Consider the following 20,532-nt stretch of genomic DNA (forward strand, 5'->3'; position numbering starts at 1 on the left):
ACATCATGAGACTTAGAATCATGATAGAAAATGACCATTCACTTTAACATGGAATTTCTAGGAAGTCATGAATATTTAATCCATAGAATATTAAATTCACAAATGTTACAAATTTCAATGTTGTAGTCCCTGGAACATGCTGAAACAGCCTAGATCTGTGATGGCTGGGGCTTTCTTAAGTGCTGCCTTCTCAGAGTTTCACTGTGACCTTCTGTCTCAGAGTCTGGACGGAGGTAACTGACCTAGGAGGCAGCTTTATTCGAGGTGTGTCACTGCAGGTGCTGTCCGTCAAACCCGTTAGTGTCTGTTCTAGCTTCCTTTACATTTGAGACAAAATACTCTGGCCATGAGAAACTAAGGGAGGAAAACGCTTACTTCTTACTTCATATTATACTTCCAGGTCACAGTTCATTACTCAGGGAAGTCATGGCAGCAACTGGAGGCAGGAGCTTGAAGCAGAGACCACCAAGGAGCACTTACTTACTCACAGGCTTAGGCTTAGCTAGCTTTCTTGGATAGTCCAGGACCACCTGCCTAGGGACGGTGCTACCTATAGTGGGCCGGGCCCTCATATATCAATTAATAATTAAGACAATCCCCCACAGACATGCCTACAGCCAGGCCGATCTAGATAGACACTTCCTCAAATGACTGCGGGCTCTCTGAAGTTGATAATTAAAGATAACTAGGACAGAAACTCCATGTAAAACATATTCAAGATAGGAAGATCATTAAAGATCTTCGTTTCCCCCAAAGAGCTGATGCACAGGGGAGCAAAAGACTGGCAGTCATATTTTTGGCACATGCCTATGATTCTAACATTCAGGAACCAGTTCAAGATCATTCTCTGCTACATGAGTTCAAGGCTAGCCTGGGCTATGTGAGACCTCGTTACATATGGACAAAAAAAAAAAACGAAGCACAACAAAAGAGAAGAACATGGAATCTGCATAACTGATTCTCTTTTCTCTTCTTGTTTGGCTCACAGTACAGTCAGAGATACTTCTGCAACTGATTTCAACACGAGTAGAAACTGGTCTTTCCTCGTATTTTTTTTTTTTTTTTTTGGTGCTAATTAGTATTATGTAAGAAAGAAAATCCTGATTATTTCCACGAGTCAGACCTAGGGTCCATGTAGACCACCACTATGTTATTTGCTATTGGAGAATGAAAAATCTTTTTGATGTAGGGGTTACCTTTCCCCACCCCCCACCAAAGAAATGAGAAGGTCCAAAAGCTTTAGGGAGAGGAAGTCCTGCAGGTGGTAAATATAGTGATTAAAACCCATGGTTAGTGACACAATGATGTTACTGATGTCCTTAATGTCCTCGTCTCTCAAATAAGGTTTGAAAGTGTTTCTGTGAATCGCACAAGACCATTGCACTTCATGAATGCAGTCACCAAGCTGGACATGATTATCAGAATACCATTTCAATTCTACTTGAGCAAGGAACAGTGAGACCTTGGAAAAACAGGAGTTCTTGCCTGGGATTGCTTTCCACATTCCCCACCGACTCTGTTAGCTTAAATGTAGCAGGTCGTAGAAGTCGGCAGCTCCCTGATACTGTGGATAAGAGACAGTACAGTTTACTTAGAGTGGTCAAGCAGCAGTCGTGGTGGGGAATAAACAGGGTTAGCTGTTACACTAGTCTGAAGTTGTGGCTCTGAGTGTAGCAAGAAATAATGGGTTAGTGGGCTAGCTTGCACGGGAATGACCTGAATAGTCATTTCAAGGGCTTGAGAGGCTCTCCAAATCAGCTGGGATTGACTACTCTCTGGCATCTATCTAGTGGAGCAGAGCCCAGATCTCTTTGGCCAGTGGTCCTTAAGTTTCCTAATGCTTCGATCCTCTTTAATTCAGTGCCTCATAATGTGGTGACCCCCAACCATAGAATTATTTTCCTTGCTATTTCGTAATTGTAATTTTGCTACTGTCATGAGTCATAATGCAAATATCTGTGTTTTCCTATGACCCCTGTAAAAGGGACATTCCACCCACTAAAGGGAGTCATGACCCACATGCTGAGAACCTCTGTCTTAGGTTAATGCAGCCTTTATTTATGTGCAAAGCGATGTAATCTTACCTAGAACAGAAAATGAAAGCCAACTGGAAAACAACCCGGGAAGCGAATGTTTCCCTGAGCCTCACACTACAATTTGCCAGTAAGCTGCTCTATCTCAAAGCATTTGAGTACAACCTCTTACTGTTCTATGGGTGAACACTGAGCACTGCAGATTCCAGTGAACTTGGTGGGAGTTGCAGTCTTAAGACTGCAACCAAGAAAGAAAAACCCAAGTAGAAAAAGCAGCAACTGTTTGGTGCAGTAGAAACCGATTTCTTACAGCTTTAACTCAAACCGTGTCGACAAACAACAGCTCCTATGGCATAAAAAGTAAGAATACATAGTTACTAATTTATCTAAAATGCTCAATGATCAACAGAAACACAGAAAGAAATAGGAAAATATGAGTTATAGTCAGAAAATATCAAATAGGAACAAAACAAAAACCAGTCAATAAAAACTGTCTGTGTTTCAGATGTCAGACTAGATAGACAAAAACTTTAAAGCAATGATAAATATGTGTAAGTCAATGAGGAAAGTTGTGTTTAAAGAGTTTAAGGAAAGTATGATTACAATGCTTCAAGGAATAGAATATTGGTAAACCATAATAAAGAACGAGATGAAGCCAGGCAGGGTAATACACACCTGCAATCCCAGCCCTTGGGAATTAAAGCCAGGAGGACCAGGGGTTTAATGCCATCCTCAGGGTTCTAGCTTCCTTTTTATTGCTGTGATGAAACATCAAATATCAAGATAATTAGACAAGATTTTGTAGGTATAATTTTTCTCATTCTCAAGTAATTTATTGATGTGTATTTATGTGTGTTTGTGTGAAAGTAAACAGATGTGTGGGTGCTCAAGGAGGCCAGAAGGTGGCACTGGATTGCCTACAGCTAGAATTATAGGTGGTTGTGAACCACCTGATGTGAGTGCCAGGAACTGAACTGGTCCTTTGCAAGTGTCCTTCGTTGCTGAACCATCTCTCTAGTTCCCTCATTTCTTCCCCTAGCTTCCTTAAAGATATAAGGTTCTGCAATAATAACTATAAAGCCGTTTTGTTATCTTCATGTTACATAAGGATACAGTGACTATGATAAATAAAAGCACAAAAACAGTCAGGGAAATGCATCAGATCAAAGCTTTACTGGATTGAATTATTACTATTCTGAAATAGATCATGATACAGGGAGAGACATGTATAATCCTCAGAAGACTATAACAGCAAATTAAACATGTTTATTTTAATGCCAAAGAGGCACAGGACATGGGCAAAAGGATGGAAGACAGAAGGAAAATACACTAAAATGACCCTAATACTAGTCTATTTTTTATTAATTTTTATTAATCTGTGTTTGTAAAAACATATGGGTAGATTAAGCAACAGAGAGTATCAATAGTGAATAAGTAGACAAGATCAACTGTACACTGACCTCAAGAAACACGTTTTAACTAGATTTAAAAAAAAACCCAAACAGATGAAAATAAAAATGAGAGAAGAAATACCATGCAAGTAGTTGGCAAGATTTGTTTTTACATTTTTTTATTTACTGAATCTAGTCCGTGTGTGTGTGCACACACACATACGTGAGCCACAGCATTCATGTTGAGATCAGAACACAACCTGTGGGGTAGGTTCTCCTTCCATCATATGAGTCCCAGGGATGGGGCTCGGAATGTCAGCCTTGGTGGCAAGAACCTTAACATATGATCGATCTTACTTGCAAAGTTATGCTAATTTCAGACATGTTTAATTCAAGGTAAGAAATATTACTGGAGACAAGGGCACTTCCTAGTGCCAAGTCAATATATCAGGAAGATATAATTGTTGGGTGGATATACGGAACAATGAGTTCCCCCAAAAATGTGAGAATGTTGTTGTAATTGAAAAGCCATGGGGATTTCAACACTGCATCTTCAGTAAGTAATACAACAGCTATCTAGAAACTCAGCAAGGATCTGGAAGGTTTAAAGCACACTAGTAACCAGCTTGACATAATCGATACTTGAAGAACGACACAAGCAGCAACAAATTTGGAAAGATTAAAATGTACAAAATATGTTCTTTGGCTATAGTGTGATTAAAGTGGATACCCACATTAGGAAGATACATGAAAAATGTTGCACTGTCTTCTCCAACCACTGCACTCCTTAGTACAAGAGAAGGAATTATAGCCCCATGGTTGCTGTTCCTGCTCTCCTGACCTGGAAAAGATCCAGGGTTTTTGAGTCTAGCACACATTAACAGTGGCAGAATTTTGTCTCTATGTCCATAGAAGTTTCCCCAGTACCCTGAATTAACTGCACAAAGGTTAGCACTGTGCTACAGGTAATGTATCGTTAGTAGGAAGAGAAATATCTAGAGGAACTTTAATCCAGCAACATGGCCACTCTGGCAAGGGATCACATCCAAAGATAAGATCCGGCCAGAGAGCAGACACTCCCTGGATTACAGTATTATCTGGCTGGGCTATAGACATGCCCTTAGTACATACCTTTAATCTCTAACAATGAAGGTAAGGTTAGTTTGTAGAAGGAAGCAGCCATGTTTGTAAGTGATGTCTAATGGAGATGCAGCCAAAGTGATAAACCAGAGAAAGATTTTACAGAATGAATCAAAGATAAGGATATGCTGAGCTCTTAAGAAAATAGCACAGAAAAGCCAGACACAGGTGGTGGTGGTGGTGGTGGTGGTGGTGGTGGTATGTGGCAGTTTTACAGGGACAGTTTTACAGAGACAGGTTGCAGAGAGAACAAGCTAGGCATAAGTGAAGGTAGAATGAGCCAGAGAAAGAGAAGGAGACAAAAGATTAGCACAGATTGCCAAAGCTAATATGAGGCTAAGCAGAGCAATTCAGTCAGAAGCTGAGAGAAGCAACTGAATCAGTCAGCTTGACAGATTAGATTGGAGGGAGGTTAGAAACTTCTAGCCCTAGGTCTAGGGATAGTGACATTATAGAACCAGGCCAGCCCAGGTTACAGAGCAAGGTCAAAAGTCATGGGTTCAAATGCTACCTCTGTTTCTGGTTGCTAGTGGCTATTGAACTCTTTGAGCCTCTTGACTCATTTGTAAAATTGGAGCAGTATCCTCTGATATAAGCTAACCAAAACACACTGGCTAACAGGGTGGCTGGCTCATAACAGGTGTTCAATATATGGAATTAAACCTTAGAACCCTGAAGCTATTTCCTAGATGCAGATCTAAATGTGAAGGGCTACCAGATATGGTGGCACACACCTTACTTAAATCCCAGCACTCTGGAGGCAGAGGATCTCTAGTTCAAGGCCAGCCTGCTCTACAAATTGAGTTCCAGAACAGTCAGAGCTACACAGAGAAATCTAGTCTTCAAACAACGACACCCGCAGCAGCAAAACCAAACAAAAATAAATGTGAAGGGCAAAGCCATAACACTTGAAGAGGAAAATTCTATAAATACCTTCATGACTTTAGAACCTTTAAATAGGACACAAAAGGGTCTAACAATTTAAAACGTACGATGGATCTGCACTGAAGTGAAAAACGCTAATGGGAGTTTGGGCCACATAGTGGGATGCTGAGAGGGTTCAAGGATTGCCCAGGGACTGAGATGAGAACAGGGTCAAGGTCATAGCTGAAGTAGGCAGGGATGCTAAAAAACGACTCGTGGGAAATATCCCATCGTTAACCATGTGCCCCAGGATGATGCAGAACACCTCTCTAAGCTGTTTGTCAACTGAAACAGGAAATAATCCTTTTCCTCGTCTTCACAGAACCACCCTTTCCCCATGATTAGCTTTTTACCCTAACAGGCTTGTTCTTCGCTGGATACACAGGAGATTAGTCATGCCATCCATTACGGCCGCTCAATGTCAAACAGCACTAACAGCCGAACCCATCTGTGATGATGCAGGAAAACCAATTAAAAAACCCAGGCCTCTTGTTCATCAGAGAACCCAAGACAGCCTGCCTTTCTTCAAATGATAAGAGGCCCCATGGGATTCCTTTTCAGATAGAAATATGCAGTCCTCAGCCACAGCTGACAGGAAGTGTGTGCTGTTTACCAGAGTGTCTTTGAGTGACGGCTCGCTTCAGCAGTGCCTCTGGAACCTCCACTACCTGACTCAGGGTTGACCGAGTTGCCTTTGGGTCCCTACTTCTACAGCTGAAGTGAGTGTTCTTGGTTCCTAACTTAAACTGAAAGACCCCAGCTTAGCAGCAGTAACGCCATTTTGCAAGGCTGTACTTAAGATGACTGGTTCAGGGAAAGGTTAGAACACTGAGTACACAGCGGCTGCCAAGCAAGATATGTTTGGTTGAAGGCCTGGCAACAGGACGACTTCGGTTGAGCACCTGACAATGAAAAAAAGCCCCAGGAGAGGTCCCACACCCTGGTGGGGGGCCGAGTCAGTCGTTATGTTCCAAGAAGGTAGCTAAGAAACTTGCCCCCGGGCTGAACCCTTGGGGGGCCGAGTCAGCCGTTATGTTTCTGGAAGGTAGCTAGGAAACTTGCCCCCGGGCTAAACCCTTGCCATATTAGAATCCACCAATTATATCCCTGTAACCATGCATCTGCTTCTGTATGCTTGCTTCTGCTCCCCAAAATCCTATAAAAGCCCATCCTTGGTTCTGTGGGGCGCGCCAGTCCCCCGAGTGACTGAAGCGCCCGCAGGTGCCTGTGCCTGTGTATCCCGACAATAAACCAAATCCTCTTGCTGATTGCATCCTGTGGTGTCTCAGTCTGGTCTTTGGAGTTGGAGGGTCTCCATCCCGAGGGAAAGTTCTCCCTGAGAGCTTTTCATTTGGTGCGTTGGCCGGGAAAGGAGATCCTCCACCCAGGGACCACCGACCACCCACTGGGAGGTAAGCCGGCCGGCGTCTGTCTGTCTGTCTGATTTTGTCTCGTTCTGCCTTATTCTGTCTGTTCTGTGAGCGCTCAGCCAGGTCTGTTCTGTGAGCGCTCAGCCAGGTTCTGTGAGCGCTCAGCCAGGTCTGTTCTGTGAGCGCTCAGCCAGGTCTGTTCTGTGAGCGCTCAGCCAGGTCTGTTCTGTGAGCGCTCAGCCAGGTTGTTTGGAATTTGGGCGGGACGAAGAAGGAGCTGACGAGCTCGGACTTCTCGCCCCGCAGCCCTGGAAGACGTTCCAAGGGTGTTAGGGGCCCGACTTTTCGGGGCCCAATCTGGGAGAGGAGAAAGATCCGGACTAACGGCACCTCTGTCTGTAGTTTTGGCTTTCAGAGGGCCCCGGACCTTTGCCACCTCCATCTGACTTTTTGCTTTCAGTTTGGTACCAAAGCCGTGCAGCACGCCTGTCTGTTGTTTGTTTGACTGTTGGTGTTGTTTGTTTTCTCTGTGTTCTAATCTTCCTTAGAACTAACATGGGACAGTCCCTAACAACGCCCCTAAGTCTTACTCTTGATCATTAGAAAGACGTCCACGACCGGGCACACAACCAGTCCGTCGAGGTTAAAAAAAAAAAAAAAAAGGAAAATGGCAGACTCTCTGCACATCCGAGTGGCCCACTTTCGGAGCGGGATGGCCAGTGAATGACACATTTAATAAGATCATTATTTTACAGGTTAAAGATTGGGTCGTCCACGGACATCCTGACCAGGTTTCTTATATTATCACTTGAGAGAGTCTCGCCTTAACCCCCCCCCCCCCGGGCGGAACCCTTCGTGGACCCGAATTGGCCTCCCCTCAACCCCCAGCCTGTCCCCTCGGCCCCGCCCGGTCCGCCGGCCACGTCTTCCTCTCTCTACCTTTGTGAAATCAGAGCCTTCTAAGAAACCTGTCCTCCCGGCAGACCCAAACTCCCCTCTCATAGATCTTCTCTCTGACAGGCCCGGCTGAAACGGAGGAGGCAGAGCCGCCGGCCAGATCAGTTGCCGGGCCACAGTCTGATAAGGGTTTCTCCCCTGTCGCAGGGAGATTGCGCAATAAGCTCGAGGTGATGCCAGATTCAACCTCCCAGGCTTTCCCACTTAGACAGGGAACCGGTGGCCAGACCCAATACTGGCCGTTTTCAGCAGCTGACATTTACAATTGGAAACAACACAACCCTTCTTTCTCCAAAGATCCGGTGGCACTCACCGACCTAATAGAATCTGTTTTACTTACCCACCAGCCTACTTGGGATGACTGCCAACAGCTCTTACAGGCCCTCTTAACCTCAGGAAAAAAAAAAAAAACAAAAAAAACAAAGAGTGTTCCTAGAGGCCAGAAAGCATGTTCTGGGAGATGATGGGCGTCCCACCCAGCTGCCTGAGGACCAAACTGGGATTTTAATACAGCTGAAGGTAAGGGACACCTACGCCTTTATCGCCAGTTGCTTCTAGCGGGTCTCCGAGGGGCTATACGACGCCCTACTAATTTGGCTCAGGTAAAACAGGTATTACAGGAAGCAGGGGAAACTCCCTCCGCCTTTCTAGAGAGACTTAAGGAGGCCTACCGTATGTACACTCCCTATGACCCAGATGACCCAGGACAAATGACGAGTGTCTCTATGTCCTTCATCTGGCAGGCTGCTCCAGATATCAGGACTAAGTTACAGAGGTTAGAAAATTTGCAGGGCTATACATTACAGGATTTACTTAAAGAAGCTGAAAAGATTTTTAATAAGAGAGAGAATTGAGTCGAATCTTGGCCGCCGTAGTTCAGGGCCAAGAAAGGAAGGGAGATAGGGGGGAGCTCGAAAGGGGCTGAAGCTGGATAAAGATCAATGTGCCTATTACAAAGAGAAAGGGCACCGGGCCAGAGAGTGCCCCAAGAAGCCTGGCGGACCCCGAAAGCCTCGACCACGAACCTCCCTCTTGGCTCTAGATAAAGATTAGGGAGGTCAGGGCCAGGAGCCCCCCCCCTGAGCCCAGGGTAACGCTTAAAGTTGGGGGGCAGCCGGTTACTTTCCTGGTAGACACAGGAGCCCAGCATTCAGTCCTCACCCAAGCTTCAGGACAACTCAGCGACCGGACGGCCTGGGTACAAAGAGCTACTGGTGAGAAACAATACCGATGGACTACGGACCGCCGGGTTCAGCTGGCTACTGGTAAGGTGACCCATTCCTTCTTACATGTTCCGGACTGCCCGTACCCTCTGCTGGGCCATGATCTTCTCACCAAACTAAAAGCACAAATTCATTTTGAGAAAGGAGGGGCCCAAATAACTGGCCCCCACGGAACTCCCCTTCAATTTCTATGAATATAGACTATATGAACTGGGACAGGACAAGCCACAATCCCTAGAAATAGACACTTGGGTCACGAATTTTCCACTGGCTTGGGCAGAGACTGGTGGGATGGGGTTGGCACTCCAACAGCCCCCCTTAATTACACAGTTAAAGGCCACTACAACTCCAGTCTCCATAAAACAATACCCCCTGTCACATGAAGCTTATCAAGGTATAAGGCCTCACATTAGGAGGCTTCTAGATCAAGGCATCCTAATCCCCTGCCGGTCGCCTTGGAATACGCCTCTTCTGCCTGTTAAGAAACCCGACACTGGAGATTATAGGCCAGTACAAGACTTGAGAAAGGTCAACAAGAGGATAGAAGATATTCATCCGACTGTTCCAAACCCTTACAATTTGCTCAGTAACTGTTCATCGATGAGAAACAGGGGTATGCTAAAGGGGTCCTAACACAAAGGTTGGGACCCTGAAAACGCCCTGTGGCCTACCTGTCTAAGAAATTGGACCCTGTGGCCTCCGGCTGGCCACCGTGCCTAAGGATGGTGGCTGCTATTGCTGTCCTGATCAAGGACACTGGAAAATTGACTTTGGGACAGCCACTCACCATCCTAACACCCCACGCAGTGGAGGCCTTGGTAAAGCAGCCCCCAGACCGCTGGCTCTCTAATTCTCGCACCAAGCCTTGTTACTGGATACAGAACGGGTTCAGTTTGGGCCCGTAGTCGCCCTCAATCCTGCCACCTTGCTTCCTCTACCAGAGGAGGCAAAACAGCATGACTGCCTACAAATCCTCGCAGAAGTACATGGAACCAGGCCGGACCTATCGGACCAGCCTCTTCAGAATGCTGACCACACATGGTACACGGATGACAACAGCTTCTTGGCAGAGGGAGAGTGAAAGGCTGGAGCTGCGGTCACTACGGAGGACAAAGTGATTTGGGCGAAAGCCCTGCCTGCTGGTACCTCCGCACAACGGGCTGAACTCATCGCCTTGACTCAGGCGCTCAAGATGACAAAAGGTAAGAGGCTAAATATATATACAGACAGCCGTTATGCCTTTGCCACGGTACACATCCACGGGGAGATCTACCGGAGGCGGGGGCTGCTCACATCTGAGGGTAAAGATATTAAAAATAAGGCTAAAATTCTGGCCCTCTTAGAAGCTCTATTCTTGCCCAAAAGACTGAGTATTATGTATTGTCCAGGACACCAGAAAGGGCACAACCCAGAGGCACGAGGAAACCGGCTGGCCGATGCCACGGCGAGAGAAGCGGCCATGAGCAAACAAATCTTGCCCTTAAATAGCCCAGACCAACCCACGCCCCCACCAGTGGGACAAACCAGTTGGGTTTATGCCCATGAGGACATAGAGCTCCTAGAAAAAATGGGGGCCATCTACCACCCTCAACTAAAACAGTGGGTCTACAAAGGACTTTTGAATTGATCTCCTTTTTACATAAATTAACCCATTTGGGGTTTAAGAAGATGAAAACCTTACTAGATCGGGAAGAGATAAATCTGTGTTTTTTTTTTTTAATTGGGACAAAGTGATACAAAAGGTGACTGAGAGTTACAAAGCGTGCGCTCAGGTTAACCTGGGAAGGACCATGATTAGACAAGGAGTTCGTCCTAGGGGACACCGTCCCGACATCCATTGGGAAATTGATTTTACTGAAATTAAACCAGGTATATATGGATACAAGTATCTCCTAGTGTTTGTAGACACCTTCTCAGGATGGGTCGAAGCCTTCCCCACAAAGCACGAGACTACAAAAATGGTCACCAAGAAGCTCCTCGAAGAAATCTTTCCCAGGTATGACATGCCTCAAGCGTTGGGGTCGGACAACGGGCCCGCTTTCGTCTCCCAAGTAAGTCAGTTGGTGGCCAAATTGCTGGGGATTGATTGGAAATTACATTGTGCCTATAGACCCCAGAGTTCAGGTCAGGTAGAACACATGAATAGAACAATTAAGGAGACTTTATCCAAACTTACGCTTGCAACTGGCTCAAAGGATTGGGTGGCCCTCCTTCCCCTAGTTCTATATCGGGCCCGGAATACCCCGGGCCCCCATGGTCTAACTCCTTTTGAAATAATATATGGAACACCACCCCCATTTGTCCATTTCTTTGATTCAAACATTGCTGATTTTGCTGACAGCCCTTCTCTGAGGGCCCATTTACAGGCCCTACAGATTGTGCAGAGAGACGTCTGGAGACCTTTGGCCACTGCTTACCAGGACAAGCTTGAGCATCCGGTGGTGCCACACCCGTTCCAGATTGGAGACACCGTGTGGGTGCACAGACACCAGACCAAGAATCTCGAGCCACGGTGAAAAGGACCCTACACCGTCCTCCTGACTACCCCGACCGCCCTAAAGGTAGACGGAGTCTCGGCTTAGATCCACACACCACACGTCAAGGCAGTCCGGTCTGAGGAATTGACTAATCACAACACTACACCCCAGACATGGAGAGTTCAGCGCATTCCAAACCCCTTAAAGTTAAAACTCCTACGTGGCTCCTCCTAGCCCTTTTGTGGCCTAGAGTCAGTGGGGGAATAAGCCCCCACCAGACAGAAATTTCTTGACCAAGTCAAGTGAAAGATTTCACTCAAAGTTAGCAAAAAAATGGGGGAATGAAAGACCCCAGCTTAGCAGCAGTAACGCCATTTTGCAAGGCTGTACTTAAGATGACTGGTTCAGGGAAAGGTTAGAACACTGAGTACACAGCGGCTGCCAAGCAAGATATGTTTGGTTGAAGGCCTGGCAACAGGACGACTTCGGTTGAGCACCTGACAATGAAAAAAAGCCCCAGGAGAGGTCCCACACCCTGGTGGGGGGCCGAGTCAGTCGTTATGTTCCAAGAAGGTAGCTAAGAAACTTGCCCCCGGGCTGAACCCTTGGGGGGCCGAGTCAGCCGTTATGTTTCTGGAAGGTAGCTAGGAAACTTGCCCCCGGGCTAAACCCTTGCCATATTAGAATCCACCAATTATATCCCTGTAACCATGCATCTGCTTCTGTATGCTTGCTTCTGCTCCCCAAAATCCTATAAAAGCCCATCCTTGGTTCTGTGGGGCGCGCCAGTCCCCCGAGTGACTGAAGCGCCCGCAGGTGCCTGTGCCTGTGTATCCCGACAATAAACCAAATCCTCTTGCTGATTGCATCCTGTGGTGTCTCAGTCTGGTCTTTGGAGTTGGAGGGTCTCCATCCCGAGGGAAAGTTCTCCCTGAGAGCTTTTCAAAACTCACAAATAAACCTTCATTCAGCTTTTGTGTATCTTGGCATTATCATCACATCAAAGCCAGCTTCAAACTGAGGCAAGGTGCCGTGTGTCCCTTCATTCTGAATGTACTTCATCAACTTGCTATACCCATGGCATTTGTGTGAAGACGGCAGTGTTGCAGCTGGGCCTTTCGTTTTTCAAATCCCAGTTCAGGAGCTAAGACAGAACAAAATCTGACATGGGCATGACAGCTAAACATTTCCTAAGCCAGGCTGGGAGCTTCAGCCTTACCCTTCTACTAAAGTCCCGTATTTTTGCTTAACCCTCGGTATAATTTATATTTCAAAAGAACTTAAAGATCATGGGGCCGGGCTTCTGAAGATATGAATTCAGTTGTAAATTACACACTGTCTGGGTTGCTGATAGTCATGTTGTTGTAGATAATTGGATTTCACGCTCAGCAGACAGGCCAGCACATCACTACTGCAGGTATAATTGATCACCCCGCTCCCTCACAATGCCACTGTCCCCAAGGTTGACAGTGTGCTGATGACATACTATGCATGTGTAATGGCCACGTGTCCTCTAATGTCCTTAAAATGTCAGGGTCACTGAACATATTTTAAAGTACTAGGGAAATTTCTGAAAAAGCTTAAATTATTTCATGAGTGCTCTCTTAAATGTCATTACACGTGTATTTACCGGAATCTGAAATGTCAGTAACAATAGAATAAAACCTTTTCCACAAGATGGCTATGTGATTGAAAGTACTCAACATAGTTTTCAAATTTGTAAAATTTTATTCTTGGGATGGCAGCAACAAACTCTCTACCCCAAGGAGTACAAGAATATATTTCATAATCTCATGTTCAGTTAAATATGCATAAGCTAAGTAATTGCATATATGAAAATAAACACTTATTTTATGGACTACAAAAGTAGGTATATTCTATTCATCCAAAGACACTACAATAAAAAACAGAGGCAATCCCTAGTCTGGAAATTTTGTGCAATAATATGTCTTGCTGAGAAGTCATTCACAATATATAAAGAGTGCCTAGAAATCAACAATAAAAGCACACCATAAATGGGCAAAAGATTTAAGAGGTCTCTTAACAAGACTATAAAGTACTATACAAAGTCACCATAGAAATTCAAGCTAAAACCTCCACACACTATTTCTGTTTCCTACGTGAATGGCTAAGATGAAAAACTTAAGACTATATCCATGGTTGTCAGGGCATACAGTGGTCAGAAATCTCACATTTGCTCATAAGAGGCCAGGCAGGAACAGCCACTTTGGAGGTGTTTAGCTTTTACCCTTGAAAGCTAAACACATGTATATACTTCCATTCAAGCTCCTTCTCCCAGGTGGGGTGTCTTTTATGTTCACTGGAATTGGGTCACATACTGAGATGGCCATGTGCAGCTACTAAATAAAAACTAATTAAATTTAAGAAATTCATCTCAACATTGTTTTTGAGTGCTCAGTAGCCACATGTGGCTTGGGCTGTTACCGAACAATGAAGATAGAGACCATTTTCATTACTTAAGAATGTTCTCTTGGATATCACTGTACTAAGACATCAAAAGCACAGTTAATTAGTTCATCATCTCAAAATGGAGAACACCCAGATACCCATTTGAGTAGAATGGTATATTTACGCAAAGGAATACTACATAGTGGAGAGACTACATGATCTACAATTATACTCAATAAGGTAGGTAGAGTGTGCAGTGCAATGTTGAGCAAAAGAGCACACTGCACGATCCCAGTACAGTGTGACACATGGGTAAAACTAGTTGTGGTTGCCATTGGCAAAGGATAGTGAGTGGGGAAGCTTACGAAGGAGATCTGGGTGCAGGTGAGACTGTGCTTCCCAGTAGGAACATGCTCAGTTTGTGACAATTCTTTGAGCTCTGCGCCCTGGTGATGGTAGATACCTTTCTGTATGCACACTGAAGTCAGTGGAGTGCTGGCAAGGGAAGGGGAAAGTGTGATGGGGAAAATAAAAGAGATAGAAGGAGGAAGGAAGGAGGGAAGGAGGAAGGAAGGAAGGAGGGAAGGAGGAAGGAAGGAAGGAGGGAAGGAAGGAGGGAAGGAGGGAAGGAAGGAGGGAAGGAGGAAGGAAGGAAGGAGGGAAGGAAGGAGGGAAGGAGGAAGGAAGGAAGGAGGGAAGGAGGAAGGAAGGAAGAAGGAAGGAAGGAGGGAAGGAGGAAGGAAGGAAGGAGAGAAGGAGGAAGGAAGAAGGAAGGAGGGAAGGAGGAAGGAAGGAAGAAGGAAGGAAGGAAGGAGGGAAGGAGGAAGGAAGGAGGGAAGGAGGAAGGAAGAAGGAAGGAGGGAAGGAGGAAGGAGAAAGGAAGGAAGAAGGAAGGAGGGAAGGAGGAAGGAAGGAGGGAAGGAGGGAAGGAGGAAGGAAGGAGGGAAGGAGGGAAGGAGGAAGGAAGGAGGGAAGGAGGGAAGGAGGAAGGAAGGAGGGAAGGAGGGAAGGAGGAAGGAAGGAAGGAAGGAAGGAAGGAGGGGAGGAGGAAGGAAGGAAGGAAGAAGGAAGGAGGGAAGGAGGGAAGGAGGAAGGAAGGAAGGAGGAAGGAAGGAAGGAAGGAAGGAAGAGATTCAGATTTATAGTTTGCCTGTCTCCAAGATGTAAATACCTCCACATGGAGATTTTAAAGCTACCAATAGTTAAATCATTTGCTCATGAAACCCCTAAATATTTTTTTAATTGTTGACTCTTGTGGGTGACATTTCTGCTTAAGAGAGAAAGAGAAAGAGGGAGGGAGGGAGGAAGAGAGAGAGAGAGAGAGAGAGAGAGAGAGAGAGAGAGAGAGAGAGAGAGAGAGAATGGAAAAGAAGGAAAGAGAAAATCTCTAGAGAATGAGCAGGGTAGGGAGGCTCAGCACTCCCTCCAGAGGTGGAGACTCAGGTACCTGAAGCTTGAAGTAGGGTAAGGGCTGCTCCAACCAGGAGCTAAAGTTAGGCTTCTCTGACTGTCCCTGGTGTATGGATTAGGGACATGTGGGATGGGAGTGGGGACCTTGAAGTGACCTTTGTCCCTTGAAGCAGTTCTGCCATTTTATCCCTTTCAAAGGAGTCTGGTCTTCCTATCCTGAGCTCAGAGTGGGGCCTCTCTCCTAGGGCAACTTCTCACCTGTGTGTGGCAACTGCACTTAATTCTGAGGCAGGAGACTGAGGGTGGCATCAACTCATACACTATGTGACCTGATCCAGCTTCTTCTCTACCCTTGTTTTCCATGCCTGTGGTAAGAGGGAGTTGGGACAGAGATTTGGGAGGAAGAGCTCCTGCAGAAGGGTTATATCTGGCCTCCATTACAAGGCTGGGTGAGCTGGTTTGCTTCTGGGCAAGGGGAGGGGGACCCTGATGACAGCTGTCAAAATTGCTACACAGTCACTGTGCCAGGCTGGGGCTCACGGGAATGGAGAGAAGCTTATTCCTTGGGGGGAGGAGCAGTCTTAGGAGGACCCTGTAGGGAAGTCTGAGTGTAGGTTTATAGCTACTGTGGGATTAAAAGTCAGGGAGGAATCAACCTTACTGAGCAGTCCCTGTGTTTACCAAACCCTCAGGTCAAATTGGAAACTTGGCCCAATTATGCCATTTCACAAGGGGCTAAGCAGAAGTTCAGAGAAGTTAACTACATTTGCTCCAGTGCTGGCTGAGCCTGGCTCCTTCAGACTTAAGTGCTGCCCCAGCATTTGGGCACACCTACTCCCACAACCGACCCTTCGACCCTTTCCTGCCGAAGACACATTCCATCCAGAGATGCAGGGGCTGAAGGCTGGTTGGGGGGCTGAAGTGTGACAGTTAGTGGGGTGGTGAGGAGTGTGGAGTGCAATAGGCAGAAGGATGATTTTCTCCTAAACTGTAGAGAACAGTCTCTAGAAGCTGATGGTTCAGGGACTCACGGGGAGGGGGGGATGCAGGATCCCTGGGCAGGTGGTTTCCCCTCCAGGTTCTGTTCCCTTCTTTCTGAAGCAGACAGGCTGTTCAATTCTTTGGTGGCATCATAGAGGACAACCAGCCTCTCCCTAGCTCTGGGAAGTGTTCCAGGCGCAGGGAGAGCTGAGCACCGGGGTGGCTAACTCATGGGAGCCCTTGGCAAAGGAACAGCGATGTGCTTACTCATCCCTGAGCTGGAGAGTAGGCCATCCCTCCATGAACCCAGCTTTGGGTGACAACTCCAGGGATCACTCTTGTCTTGGCAAGACTACTGGGTGTGGAGATCTTTTGCCCTCCACCAACGCAAGCTCACTCTTGAGTTCCTTCTCTTCCCCACTTTCCCATACTTGTCCTGTCGGTGACCTCATCCCACTTCTCAGCACTGACAGCTCCCCAATTTACACTCCCAGCTCCAGACTCACCCTTGAACCCCAGGCGCATATGTCTAGCTGTCTGCCTGCATCTCCACCCTGGTGTCTACACAGCATCCCAGATGCAATGTGCTTTCAAGTCCAGCCCAGTCAGGTTGCCAGCTGTTTCAGGATATTCCCCAGTTCAGTCACTGACAGACGGGTCCTTCCACATGCTCAGTTCCAAACTTCTCATCCTCCCTTCTCATCCACTCCATATCCGAATGGCTTCACTTTCCAGTCTGTTTCTGGCTTCAATCTCTGCCCTATGCCCTCTCACTACATCCTGGACTATTTCCTGGCCGTCTGATTACCTCCACCTCTCCTTTGGTCCCCTTCCAGCCTCTCTTGCCATACCAGGGTGATCAAAACTTTTTTCAGCTTGTAATCCTCCAAAGATTCCCAGGAAGCAAAAGCTGAAATCTGACTGTGGCTTCTGGAGCCATGCATCATATGACTGATGTGCTAACTCTGGTTCTTTCCATGTACTCTTCAAGACCACTGTTCCTCCTCTGCTGGAACAAGCTCCCATTGTTGAATGTTCCCATTCAGAGTACTCTTCTACAAGACACCTGTATCAGTCTTCCCGCTGATAACCATCTACCATAACATCTAACGATGTTTGTATTTTTGACAATTGTATGTGTGTGGGTGTTTTGCTTACACATGTCTGTGCATCTGGGCTTGCATGCCTGTGGAGTCCAGAAGAGGGCATGGGATCGCTTCGAACTGGAATTAAAGTGGGTGGCTACCATGTGGGTGCAGGAAAATGAACTCAGGCCCTCTTTAAGAGCAGTAAGTACTCTTAACTGCTAAGCCATCTCTCCAGCCCCATTATGGACTTAACTCATTTCTACCTGCTACCTCATCCTGCCGTATTTGCTGCATACCACCCCAATACCTTATAAATAAACACATACCCTATTTATGCTCATGTAAGTGTGTGCACACGTGTGTGGATGCCAGAGTACCTCCACTATCCCTTTCTAGTTTTTGAGGTAATGTGTCTCCCTGAATTTGGAGCTCACTGACTGGATGGCCAGCAAACTCCAGGAATTGTCTTGTGCACATGCTACCACACCTGGCTCCACTTGTATGCTGATCCAGCTGTGGTTTAGTTAAAATTGAGACCTGATCACTCCCATTCTAGTCTGATCCCCCATCTTCTAGCTGTAACACCCTGATTAATTCCTTTACTACCTTTAAGCCCCAGTTTCCTTAATTAATTAATGGACACATTAATCCCTCTTTGCAGAACTTCTTCAAGGAAGTGAGGAGGCCACAAGAAACACGGATCCTAAGGCCTTACAAGTGTTTCCCCATGCTACCTCACAGTATCCCTTTAACATGAAAACCTTTATCAACTCCCATTTTATAAGTGAAGAAACTGAAACCCAGCAGTGAACAGCCTTCCCCTTGCTTCACCAAGAGATAGACAAAAAATAGTGATCTATGGGTATTTCCAGCTTACATTTAGAGTGACTCTGAGTTTACATCTAGGTATATTGGGAAAGAGTACCATAATTGATTAGTGAAGTCTGCTCTGGACACAGATATGGTGGAATATTGAGTGTGCTCCATTATTTTCCCCCTTTGCCTTCAAATCTTTCCTTCTGTTGATAGTTACAGAGGTAACTATGACAACAAGAATAGCAAAGAAACACTGTACTGTGAATGTCCCCCAAAGGTCCACGCGTTGATGAGAAGTAGTAGAGCCCTTAAGAGGTGGGGCCTTGCCAGGGAAGTCAGATCACCAGGGACATGCCCTTGAAGAGGATGTTGGGAATCCATGAGGCAAACAGGTTTCCTCTATTATTGTTATGATGTTCTACTTCATCACAGCCCCCAAATCATGACCAACTGACCATAGTCTGAAACCTCTCAATCACGAGCCAAATAGCTGTGTTCTCCCTAAAGCTCATTGTTCTGTCACAGCAACAGAAAGCTAACACACGGTCCAAATCCCATTTTACCCCTAGAGCCTCACCTCTCTGTTTTCCCATCTCCACTGTTAAAGACATGGCTGACACAGAGACAGGTAGTCGGTTGGTTTCTTGAGCATCTTTTTAGAGCCTGACACCAAGCTCAACTCTCTCCCCTCAAATCTGAGCAGCAAACTGTAAGATTCCACCAGTTCCATTTTATAGATGAGCAAACTGAGGGCTTGGGAAGGTAAGTACTCCCACAGCTGGCAAACATCAGTGCTAGGGTGTTCCCATATCAACAACCCAACATTACCTTACTCTCAGGGGGTGGGGGGGGCATCTTGGGCATATGGGGCCCTGCCACGCTATGATTCCTGCCAGGCCTCTGGCAGCCACCATGAACGACAGTGATATGGCCTCTTGACTTCTCCACAGATTGTGGGGTATATCTCCCCCTCTTATTTGCTTTGCTACATGCTTAGTCTCCAGTCTCTTCTGCCCTCCAAACAACTCCTTCAGCTCCATCCCCAGAGGCCATAGGGAAGCAGTTTGCTACCACCACACAGGGAGCTCCATGGTGCTGCCATCTGCTAGATGACAAGGAAGAGGATATGTAGCATCTGTGCTTAGCGCCTAGGTCTCCAGGGAGTCCTAGGCTGTTCTGCCCAGCAGAGCCCAGATGGAACCGATTCTCCCATCTCCAGACTTCCTAGGTAACAACGGACCTCTTCCACACTCAGGCCTCCAGGCAAGACCTCTCTGTATGCTGGGAAAGGTTCACAGACATCACTTCAAGCAGGGGAGCCCCCTTTCCTTTTGCACCCACATGGCCTACGCACATCCAGTCTTCCCTAACACAGTTCCCCTTTTTCTTGTTCTCGCTGCATTTCTCCCTCAGTCTTCCCATCTTCCCAATGGGGCTGCTGGTGAGAGCTGTTGGAAGTGCCCTGCAAGGGGCAGAGACAAGCTGAGGTATCTGAAGGTGAAATGGGGTTGGATGTTAACAGACCTACAGCCCAGCCCCTTGTGACTGATGTCTGTCCAACTCCCAGGAGGCCAGAGGAGCATGCTACATCCCCAGGGGCTGCAGGCGTTGGCCGCTCTGGTTTCAGTCACCTTGCTCTCTGCTCCAGGTAGATGTGACCCCTCCACTCTCTGAAGACTTCCCAAGCTCTGACTCCTGGACAGAGGTCTTTCTTCGGGAAACCGCTGGGCTTGGTTTTCCCTTTGGTGGGTCTCACATTTAAATCACAGGGGCCGGGGGAGCAGAGAGGTGTGGCAAGGTCACCATGTGAGCTAACATGGTGGTCTCTGCCATGTTCCTCACTGCACAGAGCAGCTCTAGATGGAGGAGGGGTGTCAAAAAGAAGGGGGGTGTGGGCGTCCTAAGTATTTCTTTTCTTTATTGTTTTTAAAGTTTTACAAATTTAAGACAGTGTTTCCTTCTATAGCCCAGGCTGGCCTGGAGCTAGGGATGACCCTCCTGGGTGCTGCAGTTACAGGGCCGCTCCCCATGCCTGGCTGTTAAGAGCTCTGTTGGGGGCTTTTCAGGGTTTTGAAGTACCCCCTCCACACCCCTGCGCACCATACCTGAGTGAGGGTCTTAAGTCTGCATGGTGGCAAAGCCCACAGGGTATTGGCTTCATTCACGTGTCCATTTGCTTAACCAACATTTACTACCTACTAAGTGCTAAGCAATGAGCTTGGTGCTGAGGGCAACCAGAGGGCAAGGCCAGAGCGGTCCTGCTTTCTGGAAGCTCACCTTCTGTTGGGATGTGGTCAGGCAATTAAGCATAAA

At 46.7% G+C, this 20,532-nt stretch overlaps 1 protein-coding gene and 2 long non-coding RNA genes across 11 annotated transcripts in view; 2 read left to right on the plus strand and 1 right to left on the minus strand.

Annotated features, from left to right (window-relative positions):
* LOC147998767 (uncharacterized) overlaps nt 1-6,207 on the plus strand; it is a 32,370-nt gene extending 26,163 nt beyond the window's left edge. The window contains exon 8 of one of the 2 annotated variants that reach the window (XR_015643716.1): nt 5,874-6,207. This is a non-coding gene — a long non-coding RNA (uncharacterized LOC147998767). Of the gene's footprint in view, nt 1-5,849 lie in introns of both variants that reach the window. The other variant, XR_015643717.1, reaches the window with a different exon arrangement.
* Nucleotides 1-20,532, minus strand: part of Bean1 (brain expressed, associated with NEDD4, 1) — a 52,932-nt gene that overhangs the window by 19,646 nt on the left and 12,754 nt on the right. The window contains exon 2 of one of the 7 annotated variants that reach the window (XM_087594780.1): nt 2,709-2,791. The gene's annotated coding sequence lies outside the window, so the exon portion shown is untranslated. 7 annotated transcript variants of the gene reach the window in all.
* Nucleotides 7,964-12,383, plus strand: LOC147998769 (uncharacterized). 2 transcript variants are annotated; one of them, XR_015643714.1, is made up of 3 exons: nt 9,334-10,240; nt 10,427-11,034; nt 11,380-12,383. It is a non-coding gene; the product is annotated as an uncharacterized LOC147998769 (long non-coding RNA). The 2 variants fall into 2 exon arrangements; XR_015643715.1 differs by lacking the exons at nt 9,334-10,240; nt 10,427-11,034 and adding an exon at nt 7,964-8,334.

The sequence above is a fragment of the Rattus norvegicus genome, chromosome 19, assembly GCF_021556685.1.
Source record: "Rattus norvegicus strain SHRSP/BbbUtx chromosome 19, alternate assembly SHRSP_T2T, whole genome shotgun sequence".
Classification (NCBI taxonomy): Eukaryota; Metazoa; Chordata; class Mammalia; order Rodentia; family Muridae; genus Rattus; species Rattus norvegicus.